The sequence below is a fragment of the Meles meles genome, chromosome 10 (genome assembly GCF_922984935.1).
Source record: "Meles meles chromosome 10, mMelMel3.1 paternal haplotype, whole genome shotgun sequence".
In the NCBI taxonomy this organism is placed as follows: Eukaryota; Metazoa; Chordata; class Mammalia; order Carnivora; family Mustelidae; genus Meles; species Meles meles.
The window spans coordinates 97,390,967-97,403,997 of NC_060075.1; the positions used below are offsets into that span (position 1 = coordinate 97,390,967).

Consider the following 13,031-nt stretch of genomic DNA (forward strand, 5'->3'; position numbering starts at 1 on the left):
AATCCAACCAATCCAGCCTGCATTCTCAGGGTGCCTAGGATGTGCGGGCACGTTGCCGGGGTGGGTTTACATGGAAAAAACTCCCGGTGTGAGCCTCGCCTTCCTGGAGCTTCTGTCCATACTGGAGCTCCGTGCGGACCGAGGTGCTGAGGGCCAGGTCTCCTGGCAAGCGCGTTCATGGACACAGAAGACCGGACTGACTCCGGGTTTGGTTTCTCGATGTGTGGCTGCAGTTCCAACGAATCCAGGGCTGCTTGTGAGCAGTAACGTGCCCCGGAGTGCTGAGCTGGGCTCTGTAGGCGGGCAGGCAGCGGGACACATGTCCTCCATGGGGGACTCCAGTCCACCAGCCACCCAGGGCCAGGGAGAAACAACAAAAATTACATACATTAGGGGCGTTGTGTTAGAGGTGAGCCATGTCACACACTCCCCAGCAGCATGTGACAGGTCCGTGTGCCCCGTGTCCCCTAGAGCTTGGTACTCCCGGGTTCAAAAAACAAAACAAAACAAAACAACCCAAAACAATGCTATTTTAAGCATTGTAACTGGTTTGCAGGTTTCTCATTGTGTTTTTAAATTTTTTTAAAAAAGTTATTTATCTGTTTATTTGACAGAGAGAGAGAGCGTGCACACAAGCGGAGGGGTGGAGGGGCAGGGGGCAGAGGGAGAGGGAGAAGCAGGGTCCCCGCTAAGCAGGGAGCCTGATGCGGGGCTCAGTCCCAGGACTGAGATCATGACCTGAGCCGAAATCAAGAGACGGTCACTTAACTGACTGAGCCATCCAGACACCCCTGTGTGCAAGCCTTTTGTGGGCATATATTTTTGGGTGGGTAGGTGCCAAGGAGTGTTATTGCTGGATCGTATGTTTACCCGTATCATGGATGGGCTGCCACACTGTTCTCTCCAGGGGCTACACACTTGACATGCCCCTAGCAGGGCGCGCCTCCTGTGTCTGTCCTCGCATACCAGCTCTTGTGATCACCTGTGCTCTGGACCGCAGACAGCTCCGTGGGGGTGGGGTGCTGGCTTGCGCTCTCCTTATGGCTAAGGATGTCGACTTTCCTTTCACAAGCTGGTGTTTGCACATCTTCTTGGGAGAAATGTCTCTTTGTATCTTTTATCCATTTTTAAGATTGGGCTAATTTGATTTCTGGAGTTGCAAGAGTCTTTTATGATGAAATTGTAATAAGTGTGATGTGAACTGTGGGTTTTTTTATAGACGCCTTTTATGAAGTTGTGGATGTTCCTATTTATTTCGGTTTGAGGAGTGGTTTTATCATGCGAGAATGGTGAGAATTGCCAAATGCCTTTTCTGCATCTGTTGAGATGATTGTGTGGTTTTTCGGCCTTCTTTATTGACATGATATATTAGAAGAATTGATTTTTAGATGTTAAAGCAGCATTCCATTTGCCAATTTAGACAAGTTCCACTTGGTTTCATAGTACGTAATTCTTTTAATAGATTGATGGATTGAATTTGTTAGTATTTTGTTGAGGTTTTTGCGTCTACATTTGTAACAAGTATTGGCCTATAATTCTGTTGGTTTTATTTTTCTGTTGATGTCTTTGTCTGGCATTGCTATTATGGTAAAACTCATCCCAAAAATGAACTGAGAAGTATTTCCTTCTCTTATATTTTTTGCAAGTGTTTGTGAAGAATTCATTTTTTAAATGTTTGGTAGAATTCACCAGTGAAGACATCTGGGCCTGAATTTTCCTTGTGGGTAGTTTATTTAAAAGTTAATATTTTGGGGGTACCTGGGTGGCAGAGTTGATTAAGTGGCTGACTCTTGGTTCAGGCTCAGGTCACGATCTCAGGGTTGTGAAATCAAGCCCCACAATGGGTTCTGTGCTCAGCGAGGAGTCTGCTTGAGATTCTCTGCACCCCCTCCCTCTGTTCCTCCCCAACCCCCTCGCTTTTTCTCTTTCTCTCTCATGGGTAAATAAATCTTTAAAAAATTAATATTTTAGTTTCTTTATTTGTTATACATCTATTCAGGTTATGTATTTGTTTCTGAATCAGTTTCTATGTTTTGTGTCTTTCTAGGAAAGCATCCACGTCATGTGAGATGCCTGATTTATTGGCCTATACCTGTCTATAGTATTATTGCTAGTATTAATAATTATTAATAATATACTGTGTTATAATAAATATTATTAATATAATATTATTATTATCAATAGCATTATTGCTACCATTGATGATCCTATTTATTTAGCTGGGGTCAGTAGGAACAATCCTCTTTCATTTCTAAGTATAAAAATGTACACCAAAAAAAAAAAAAAAGTACAACTTCCTTCTTTTTCTTGGTTCATCTGGCTAACCTGTGGTCAGTGTCGTTAATCTTCTAAGTCAATCAGTTTCTGTTTTCAGTGATACTCTCTTGGTTTTCTAGTTTCTAGGTCCCTGATTTCAGCCATGATTTTTATTATTTCCTTCCTTTGGCTCCCTTTAGATTTGGTTTACTCTTTTTCTCCTGATTGGAGATCTTCTTTTGTACCAGCATTTACAGCTGTAAGTCCCCTCTGCACACCACTTCCATGGGTCCCATAGTTTTGGGATCTCATATCTTCACGTTCATTTATCTACAAGTGTTTACTAACTTTCCCCTTGGTTTCTCTTTTGGTTCACTGTTTTTTTTTAAGATTATGTTTTTATTTTTTAACATTAAAAAAATAGTTATTTGTTTAAGTCATGTCCACACCCAACGTGGGGCTCAAACTCATGATCCTGAGATCAAGAGTCTCCAGCTCTTCCAACTGAACCAGTCAAGCACCCCCGGGATTATGTTTTTAAATTTCCACATATTTGTGAGTTTCCCAAATTGCTTTCTGTCATTAATTCCAATATCATTCTACTGGGACCAGAGAAAAAAATGTCATATGATTTTATACCTTTTTAAAATTTATTACGGCTTGTGTTATGGGCTAGAATATGGTCCCCTTAGAGAGAGCCACTTGTACTCTTGAGAGGAACGTGTGTCTGTTGTGTTGGGTGGTGTGATCTGTTGATGACCCTTGTGTCCACCTTATCTACACAGCTATTCAAGTAGAAGAGCTCTGTCCTTGTTGATATTCTCGTAGCTTATTTTATCCATTAATCAAAGTTGCATGATGTTGGGGGTGCCTGGGTGGCTCAGTGGGTTAAAGCCACTGCCTTCGGCTCAGGTCATGATCCCAGGGTCTTGGGATCGAACCCCACATTGAGCTCTCTGCTCAGCAGGGAGCCTGCTTCCTCCTCTCTCTCTCTGCCTGCCTCCCTGCCTACTTGTGATCTCTGTCTGTCAAATAAATAAATAAAATCTTTAAAAAAAAATGAAAGTTGCATGACGTTGTTTCTGACTCATTGTTGGATTGCCTGTTCTGCCTGTTACATCTGTCAGATTTTGTCTCATGTGTTTCTGGGCTCCTCAGTTGCACAAATATTACTTTTAATCTCTTCCTGATGGAAAGCTTGTTTCATATATTTTGTAGTTGTTTTCCTTATATTCTTTTGGACCCTTTTAGTCCATGCTCACACTGTATCTGATGAACCAGTTTCTCAAGAACTTCATGGAACTTCCTTGGATTCTGATAGTATTCCTCCATTAGCTCGAATCCAGACCATTTTGAAATCATTTCTTCTCTGTTTGTTGTTCTGCAGAGATGGTGGGGGGCAGTGGTGACCACACCATGAAGCTTTCTAGAAGCCTTCTGCTTTGGTTGAATAAGTCTCTGAGACACAGTCATAATTTTTATTCTATTTCTTATGTATAGAGTTTATTAGCAGGGGAGAATGCCAAATGATGGGTAAATAAATTAGTGAATTGTTTATATTTATTTATTTACTCATGTATTTACTGGGGTACGATATACCTAATATGGATTTCAGTATTTTCAGGTGTATGGTTCGGTGGCATCAGGTACGTTCACACTATTTTGCACCCATGACCACTATCTATCTCCAGAGCTCTTTCCTCTCCTCCAGCTGAAACTGTACACAGTAATGACTAGCTCCCCCCCCACCTCCAACCATGGTAGCCATGATTCTACTTCTGGTCTGTCTGAATTCCACTGCTCTAGATACCTCATACTAGAGGAGTTGGACAATTCTTTCTCTCTTGTGGTTGGCTTATTTCAACCAACATAATGACTTTAAGGTTCATCCACAGTATAGCTTCTGTCAGAATTTGTCAGATGGAGAAGACAGGGTATGTGGGACGGGTCCCAGAGTTTCCAGGCCTCTTTGGGAGCCACTCTCCCTGAATTGCCAAGTGTTCACCAACCTGGAAGCTCTCCGAACCCCATCCTTTGGGGGTTTTATGGAGGCTTCAGTACACAGGCATGGCTGATGACATCATTGGCCATTGGTGATTGATCCAGCCCCTCTCCAGTCCCTGGAGGTCAAGGGGAAGGGAATGAAAGTTCCAACCCTGTAATTAGGTTGTGGTTCCCTGGTCCTTAGTTTGGTGAATTCTAGAAGTCACCTCATTAAGTTCATTAACATAGCAACAGACACCCTGTTCCTTTAATCTCTTAGGAAAATCCAAAGGTCCTAGGAGTTCTGCAAGAAACAAGATGGACAAAGACCAAATACACACTTCATATTATAAATCACAGTATCACAATACCACCAACCCTTATCAGGGCTCTCTCCAGGCTCATTCAGCTCTTTGGCAGAATTTAGTTCCTGGTGGTTTAAGGACTGAGGTCTGCATGTGTTGGCTGGCTGGCTGTTGGATTTGCTCTCAAGTTCCTAAAAGTCATCCCGGAATCTTAGCCACATGGTCCCCTCAGGGAAAAAAAAAAAAAGTCAGAGGGGAATCTCTGTTTTGATTAACCTAAAGCCAAAGGATTAGAGAGTGAATAGATCTGCCAAAATTTTTCACCTTCTTCTGTACACTGTAATCATAGGACCGAGAGCCACACATTCAAGGTCTTATCCACATTCAAAGGGAGGGGATTGGAATCTTCTATGAAGTAGGCATGATTGGGGAACCATTTTAGGCTTATTATTACATTATTATTATTATTACCATTATTACAATTTGCTACACTAAATTCTACTACATGCTTATTAGCCATTGAAATTTCTCATTTTATGACACGATTGTTGCTTACTTTTGCTCATAAATTTTATATTTTTGAAGAATAGTGTCTTAAATTTATTTTGCTAGCTTCTAGTGCTTACATCTTGTCACAAATGGCGTATTTCCTGATAGCACTACTTGATGAATTTTTCCACGGTGCACAGCTGTGTCATCCCCATCAGGTCAAGGTAGAGCATTCCCAGCACCTGGCCGGGCCCCTCTGCCCTTTCCTAGTCAGACCCCATCCCCCAAACATGATGCTCTCACCTTCTGATAATCGTGTGTTCCATTGGGCGTCATGCGAATGGCATCACTGTGAATCCATGGGAGTCAGTTTTTCTTTGTATTTTATCCCTCAGACCCATTTATGTTCCTGCTTGTGTCATTTCTTCATAGTCACATTCTACTGTACATATCGTAATTTGTCTCTCTCTCCCTGGGTTAACAAATTTTACTTCGACTGGGCATAGACATTATTTTCTCTTTTTATTATTAGCATTTTACCTAAAGGGTTTCACTTCTGAGCATTCATTTATTTTAAGGTACATTAGTTAGTGACTTTCTTATGTAAGAACGAATTTAAGGAAAATATGATTATGTTCTCATAAACATTTTGTCATCATTGAGAACTCAGGGTAATTTACATTGGAAATGTATTGCCTGCATACATCCTCTTCATTATGGTTATGCACCTTGTTCGAAAAAAATGATAATTTCATGTTCTGAATTTGGGGAACATTATGAAAATCCATGCAAATATGTTAGAAATAAAACATGTGTCAAAAAGCTAACATTAGGTGAAAAAGAGTGGTATTTTAAATTTAAAGAAGAACGCTGGAGGAAGGAACATTATAGTGTTTTCTATTACCATTGTAAAATATGATCTAAAAATGAGATTTTATTTGTCATTCAAATTACAAATAATGGAACTGGAAAATACATCATTAAAAAATCTACTTAAGTGTTTTATTACTAAAAAGGACACTAGACCAGGATGCATTAAAACAAATTTGGTATGCGATTGCCTGCATTTGCCAATTTTATTGTATTCTGCGAATCTTCCCATGAAACGCAACAGGAGACATCTACTTAAGTAAAATTTACATTATTTAGCAGATAAGACTTCATCAAAATGCTCGATCAGGGTTTTAGAGAGAGCGTTCATTAATGTCTTCTGAGTACAGTGCTTTCGTCACTTTTTGGCGACGGCGACACGACATGATCCACACTAGAGAGAGGAAGTTTCTAGAATAATCACACACAAAACATTTATCCTCCTGTTGGTGCCCTCAGAAATTACTTTTTTGCTATGATTCCTGCTCCAGGCGGCCCCTGCCTGTGGGTACCCCTCTCCTCCACGCTCGCCATATGTCTTTAGAAACAGTCTTCTATGGGGCTAGCTCTCAGATAACTCACTTCTGGCTCCTCTGAGAGATTGATGAAGGCCAAATAAAATTGAAAATATATATTTGTTAAATGTGGGGCCCCTAGTAGTGCCATAGAAGCGAGTTATGAAGACTGATGCCTGGAACGGCATGGTCATCCTTGGGCTTGCCATGCGGGCTACGGAAGTCACTCCTCGGAGCATGGGGCCATCTGTTAGCTGCCTGCAGCATGTTGGACCTATGACTGGCACTCTCTGTGCATTTTCTCACTCAATCCTCCTGCTCAGTTTGGAAACAGGCTTCCCTGCAGCTGTTATTTGGGTGTGGACACCGAGCTGTAGAGAACTTTCCTGATTTGCCCAGACCCTGGTAGGTCCAACACGAAAGAAACTCCCACCAGGCCAGAGCACCTGCTACTTCCATCTCTTTAAGTCTGTCCCTTTTCCTGAAAAGGCTTTTGCAAGCCCCCCAACTAGTGTTTCTCACAGTGTCTGAAAGAGGCATGGGTGACTGGATTATCTCCTTGACTTCCCAAAAGATGTAGTGATCTCACAGCAAAATGCTGACCTACAGAATTTGTTATTAGTGCACAGACTGACTTTCTGATTCTGTGGCTCTTGGGTGGGGCTTGAGAACTTGCATTTCTCATGGGCTCTCAGGCAATACTGTGAGTCCAGGCACTACCCCTTGATACCTGCTGCTTTGGTGTGATAACTAAAGGAAATTTCTACTTAGAATCACAAATTCTGGGTCTGTTCCTTTCTCCTGATTCCCAGTGATGCGCTGGTGTTGTGGACTGAACTGTGCTCCCCAACTGGTATGGGGAGCCCCCAGTACCTCAGCATGTGACTGTATTTGGAGATATAGGATCTTGGAAGGGTCATCGAGTTAAAATGAGGTAATATGAGTAGGTCCTAACCCAGTCTGACTGATGTCCTTATAAGAAGAGGAGATTGGGCCACAGAGATAGCAGGGCTGGGTGCCCACAGCGGGAAGACCCTGGGGGGACCATCTGCCAGAGGGAGGCCTCCAAGGAAGCCAACCCTGCAGGCAGGCACCTTGAACTTGGACTTCTAACCTCCCGACCCAGATGTAAATGTCTGTAGCTCTTCCTTTGGAAAAACAAAACAGCAAAAGAGAACCCCGGTGTGCAGTATAGCAGGACTCTGGAGCTGATTCATCCAGGGAGCAATGACTCCCGTGTCCCCCGCCCCAGCCCCTGGCGACTGCTCTGCTCTGCGTGTAAGAGTTTGACTATTTCAGATTCTTCAGATAAGTGGCATCAAGCAGTATTTGTGCTGCTGTGAGTGGCTTATATCACTTGGAATGATGTCCTCCAGGCGCATCGAGGCGGCAGCAGGTGTCAGCTTCCATCCTATTTAAGGCTTCACTATATTTGCACGTGCGCGTGCGTGCACACACACACACACCACATTCTCTTCATCCATTCATCTGCTGATGGACTTTGCTGTTGTGTATAATGTCAGCACATTTAGAATGACAGCATTGAATGAGGTTTCTTTGAGATCCTGTTTTCATGGATATCCTCAGAAGTGAGACTTATGGATCATATGGTAGTTTGGTGTTTGTTTGTTTTTTTAACACTTATTTATTTTGGAGAGAGAGAGAGAGCACACATGCATCCGTGTTGGTGGGGGAGAATGGAGGGAGGAGCAGAGAGGGAGAGGGAGAAGCAAGCACAGAGTCTGACATGGGGCTTGATCCCAGGACCCAGAGATTATGACCTGGGCAGAAGTCAAGAGCTGGACGCTCAACCGATGGAGCCACCTGGGTGCCCTCCAGTAGTTCTGTTTTTGACTTGCTGAGGACCCTCCATGCTATTGTCCTCAGTAACTGCATGAGTTTGCATTCCCACCCACAGTGCACAAGGATTCCAGTTTCTCCTCATTCCCGACAAAATCTTCTGCACAGCAAAGGATTTGGTAGAATGAAGAGGAAATCCACTGACTGGGAAAAAGTATTTGCAAACTACATATCCAATATGGGGTTAATATGCGAAGTGTATCGGGAACTCCTATAACTTAATGGTAAAAAGACAAGTAGCCCAATTAAAAAATGGGTGAAGCGCTTGAATAGACATTTTTCCAAAGAAAACATACAGGCGGACAACAGGTGCATGCAAGATGCTCAGCATCGCTCGTTATCAGGGGACTGGAGAGCCTAACCTTGTACCTGTTAGGATGGCAGTCATCCAAAAAGACAAAAAAGAAAAAGAAAAGAAGAAAACGTGGATGCTTATTGAAATGAAAGAACCTTAGGCCCAACTTCCATAAATTTTAGTTCTGAGACCTAGACATCTACAGGCTTTACCTTTGATTCAGGTGAGCTGTGGCCACCACCATGAGAAACATCTGGTTAGAGTCTCGTCAAGCGCAAAGTTCAGGTGAACAGTCACAGATCCTTCTGATACAGAGTGAATCTGGGAAATGGTTGTTTTCTCTTTGTAAGGCTTTGCCATGACTTTCTCCCTTCCCGCCTTCCCTCCCTCCTCTCCCTCCCTCTCTTCCTTCCTCCCCTCTGTCCCCTCCCTCCCCTTCCCCCTTCCCTCCCACCCCTCCCCACCTCCCTCTTGCTCTCTCTCCCTCCCTCTCCCCGCAGTCCTGAAGCCTTACTCCTTATGTGAGGTCTGAGGTCGTAGTGAATTTCTCAGCCCTGGTTCTTCACTACTGCTTTACCTCAAAGTTTCTCCTTTTCCTCCCACAATGTAATCCTGCGTGTTCCATTCCTAATTGCTACTTCTTGTGGTGATGGAAAGCAATTTGGCAGTGATTAATCTGATGGGTCCGCAGCCTCTCGTTTGCTTTTCCAGACCATCCTGTTTGAACAGCCTCTTCCAAGCGGGAGCCTGTAATTCTGTGCCTGTTCAAAGCACTGTTCTAGATTCTGCCTGGGTCTTGTGGGCTGAGCTGTGGGGTTCAACCTGGAGTGCTGTCTTTTCTGCTTTGTCCACCTTTCCTCAAACTTCAAAAAATGCCCTCCGTGCCAGCAAGGTGGGGAGGAAACATGCCTGCTGCCAATTACACCTGCCAAGGAAGGCTGGTTTTCCACGTTCACTGAAATCAGCAGAGAGCTCACAGCAGGGTGCTTCGCAATAAACAGTCTGCCAGAATAAAGCCGGGATTTCAGCACACCCGGCAGCTGAGGGCTGGTGGCAGATGCCAGGAATCAGCAGCTTGGCTTCTGTCAGGGGCTGTGAGGAGTTGGAGTCCGGGACTCTGGGGAGAGGCTGTGAGGCTTGCTGATCAGAGCTGCCCCAGAAAGCCCTGGAGGCTGGTGGGGGAGGCTGCCCAGCCTCGCTCCTGGAATTGAAATCTCACCTGCTTGTGGAGTGTTCGACAAAGAACGCTCTCCTCATTTCACGTGTGGTCCTCCCCTTCAATGTCCTGTGGAGACTCTGGGCCAGTCGAGGCGGAACTCGCTCTGGGGAACTTTATTGGCACCTCTGTTGTAGGGGTCAAGGGCAGGCCTCCCGAATTGGGCCATTTCGGTGTATTGAATTTTTTTTTTTTAATTTTATGTATTTGAGAGAGAGAGATAGAGTGAGAAAGAGAGCATGACCGGGGGGAGGGGCAGAGGCAGAGGGAGAAGCAGGCTTCCTGCTGAGCAGGGAGCCCGATACGGGGCTTGAACCGAGGACCCCGGGATCATGACCTAAGCCGAAGGCAGACGCTTCACGGACTGAGCCACCCAGGCGTCCCACCATATTGAATGTTTTAAATAAGTGTTACTTAGGGGACAGCCTGTGCCACAGGGACACTCAGACCCTCTTGTCCGCACACCCTGGAAAGCAGGAAATGAATGTCCCCTGTGAAAGGGGAGGCGGGGGGATGTCCTCGTCACCGGACACTGGGACTTCACAGCTAAGGAAGCCGTAGAAACAAACCTTGCTATTTCTTCCTAATCTAACACCTCAGCTTTGATTCCGCCCAGCACTCCTTAAAGCCCCCAAACACTTGTTTGCTTGGCTCTGCCGAGTCCTCACAAATCCATTGTCTCCTTGTCTAAGATCAAAACTGCCGCCTTGGTCCCGTCTTCAGGTTGCAGTTTTACTGTTGGGGCTGTGTGTGCACGTCATAAAACTCCCTTGCTGGGATCGGAGCCGGAGAATAGGGCTGGGGTCGGATTGCCCAGTGAGCGGAGGAGAAAGTAGCCCTGCTTCTATTACCCGCCGTCCGGTGGAACTTCGGAAGGACTTTTTCTTTTCAGGTTTGAAAACCCACTGGTGGGGCCATGGAGGGGCTTCAGAAGGACCTGCTTTTGGTACCTTGAAAAGAAAAAAATCCCAAATCCGTCATGATGCGTATAAATGTCACACAACAGGTGTTTTCACCAGGAAGAGGATTGAGGATGACCTTGGCAAAACCTTTGTTTTATAGATGAGAAACTTAGAGACCTCGGCCCATCTGCAGGGTGAGAGGTCTTCGTGGAAGGCAGGGCAGGGACCCCCAGGTGCTGGAGCTTGGTGGTGGTCTCCCCCAGAGACATTCTCTGGGTTAAGACCCCCCGAAAGGCTCCACTCATTCACAGGCACGCTTCACATTATCAGGGCCTGCAAACTCTGCCTTTTTATTTTTTAAACAAATGGAAGGTTTGGTCTTGCACATCTGTGGGCATTGTTTTTCCAAGAACATTGGCTCGTTTTGGGTCTCTGTGTCACATTTTGGTAATTCTCGGAGTATTTCAATATGTCAAAATTTTTGTTATTATGGCATTTTTTAGGGTGATCGGTGATCAGTGATCTTGGATGTGACTCTTATGATTGTCTTGGGGCTCCACAACCCGTGCCGTTATAGTACAACAATGAACTTGATTGGCAAATGCTCCCCTGGACAGCTGGTCCCCTGTCCCTCTTCCACTCCTCCAGCCTCCCAATTCCCCAACACACAACAAGATTGAAATCAGGTCCGTTAAAATCCCTGCAAGGGCCTCCAAGTGTTTAAGGGACAGAAGGAGTCGCACATCTCTCACTTTAAGTCAGAAGCGAGAATTGATTAAGCTTAGCGAGGAAGGCATGCTGAAAGCCAGCATCGTCCAAAGGCTAACCCTCTTGCACTAATGAGCCACATGGTGAATACAAAGAAGTCCTTGAAGGAAATTCAAAGGCTACTCCAGCAAACTCACGAATGGTAAGAAAGCACAGCAGTCTTGTTGCTGACGAGGAGGGAGTTTTGAAGGTCTGAATAGAAGATCGAAGCAGCCATAGCATTTCCTTAAGCCAAAGGCCCACCCAGAGCAAGGCCCTGACTCTTCAGTTCTATGAAGGCTGAGAGGAGGGGAAGCTGGTGATTAAAAGTCTGAGGTTAGCAGAGGCGGGTTCATGTGGTTTAAGGAAAGAAGCATCTCATGGGGAGCAGTGGGGGCTGACGGAGAAGCGGCAGCAATTCAGCAGAAGATCTGGCTGAGGGAATTCAGGAAGGTGGCTACGTTCAGCAACAGACGTTCAGTGTAGATGGGACAGCCTTCTGCCGGGAGCAGATGCCAGCTAAGATTTTCATAGCTGGAGAGGAGAAGTCAGTGTCTGGCTGACTCGGGGGAGGGGCTCATATAGCTGGTGACTTGAAGTTGAAGCTGATGCTCATTGACCGTTCTGAGAATCCCGGAGCCCTTAAGAATTATGCTGAATCTACTGTCCCTGTGCTCTAGAAATAAAACACAAAGCCTGGATGATGGCACATCTGTTTACCATGTGGTCCACTGGCTCCTTTAAGCCCACTGTTGAGACCTGATGCTCGGAAAGAAAATACTCCTTTCCAAACATGACTGACTGGTCACAGACAGTGCTCCTGGTCGCCTGAGGTCTCTGATGGAGCTATTCAGCAAGATGAATGCCATATGCATGCCTGCTAATGCCACATCCATTCTGCAGCCTATGAAATAGGGAGTGATTTTGATGTTCACTTGTATTGTTCAAGGAATACATTTCACAAAGCTGTCGTTGTCACAGAGGGTGCATCCTCTGACGGATCTGTGCAAAACATTTGAAAGCCTTCTGGAAAAGCTTCACCATTCTAGATGCCATGAGGAGCACTTGGGGCTCATGGGAAGACGTCAAAATATCCACAGGAGCAGGAGTTGGGCAGAAGGTTAACTCCAGCCCACATGGGTGACTTTGAGGGGCTCAGGACGTCAGTGGGGAAAGTCACAGCAGTTGTGGTGGAAACAGCAAGAGACCGAGAATCAGGAGTGGAGCTGGAAGGTGGGACTGTTTTGCTGCCTCTCATACTCAAACTTGAACGGATGAGGACTTCCTTCTCAGGGTGAGCAAAGAAAGTATTTCTTGAGATGGAATCGCTCCTGGTGAAGACACTGTGAAGACTGTTGAAATGACAGCAGAGGATTTAGGATCTCCCATGCACCTCGTTGATAAAAGAGTGGCGGGGTCTGAGATAACAGACTTCAACTTGGAAGGAAGTTCTCCTGTATGTAAAATGTCATCCAACAGCATTGCGAGCTACCAAGAAAGCATTCGAGAGAGGAGGAGTCCATCAATGGAGCACCGTTCCCTGTTGTCTTATTTTAAGAAATGCCATGGCCGTCCTCCCCTTCAGCCACCACC

At 45.2% G+C, this 13,031-nt stretch overlaps 1 protein-coding gene across 1 annotated transcript in view; it reads left to right on the forward strand.

The window, feature by feature from the left end:
• ABCA13 (ATP binding cassette subfamily A member 13) overlaps positions 1-13,031 on the forward strand; it is a 322,891-nt gene that overhangs the window by 177,775 nt on the left and 132,085 nt on the right. The gene's annotated exons all lie outside the window — the stretch shown is intronic.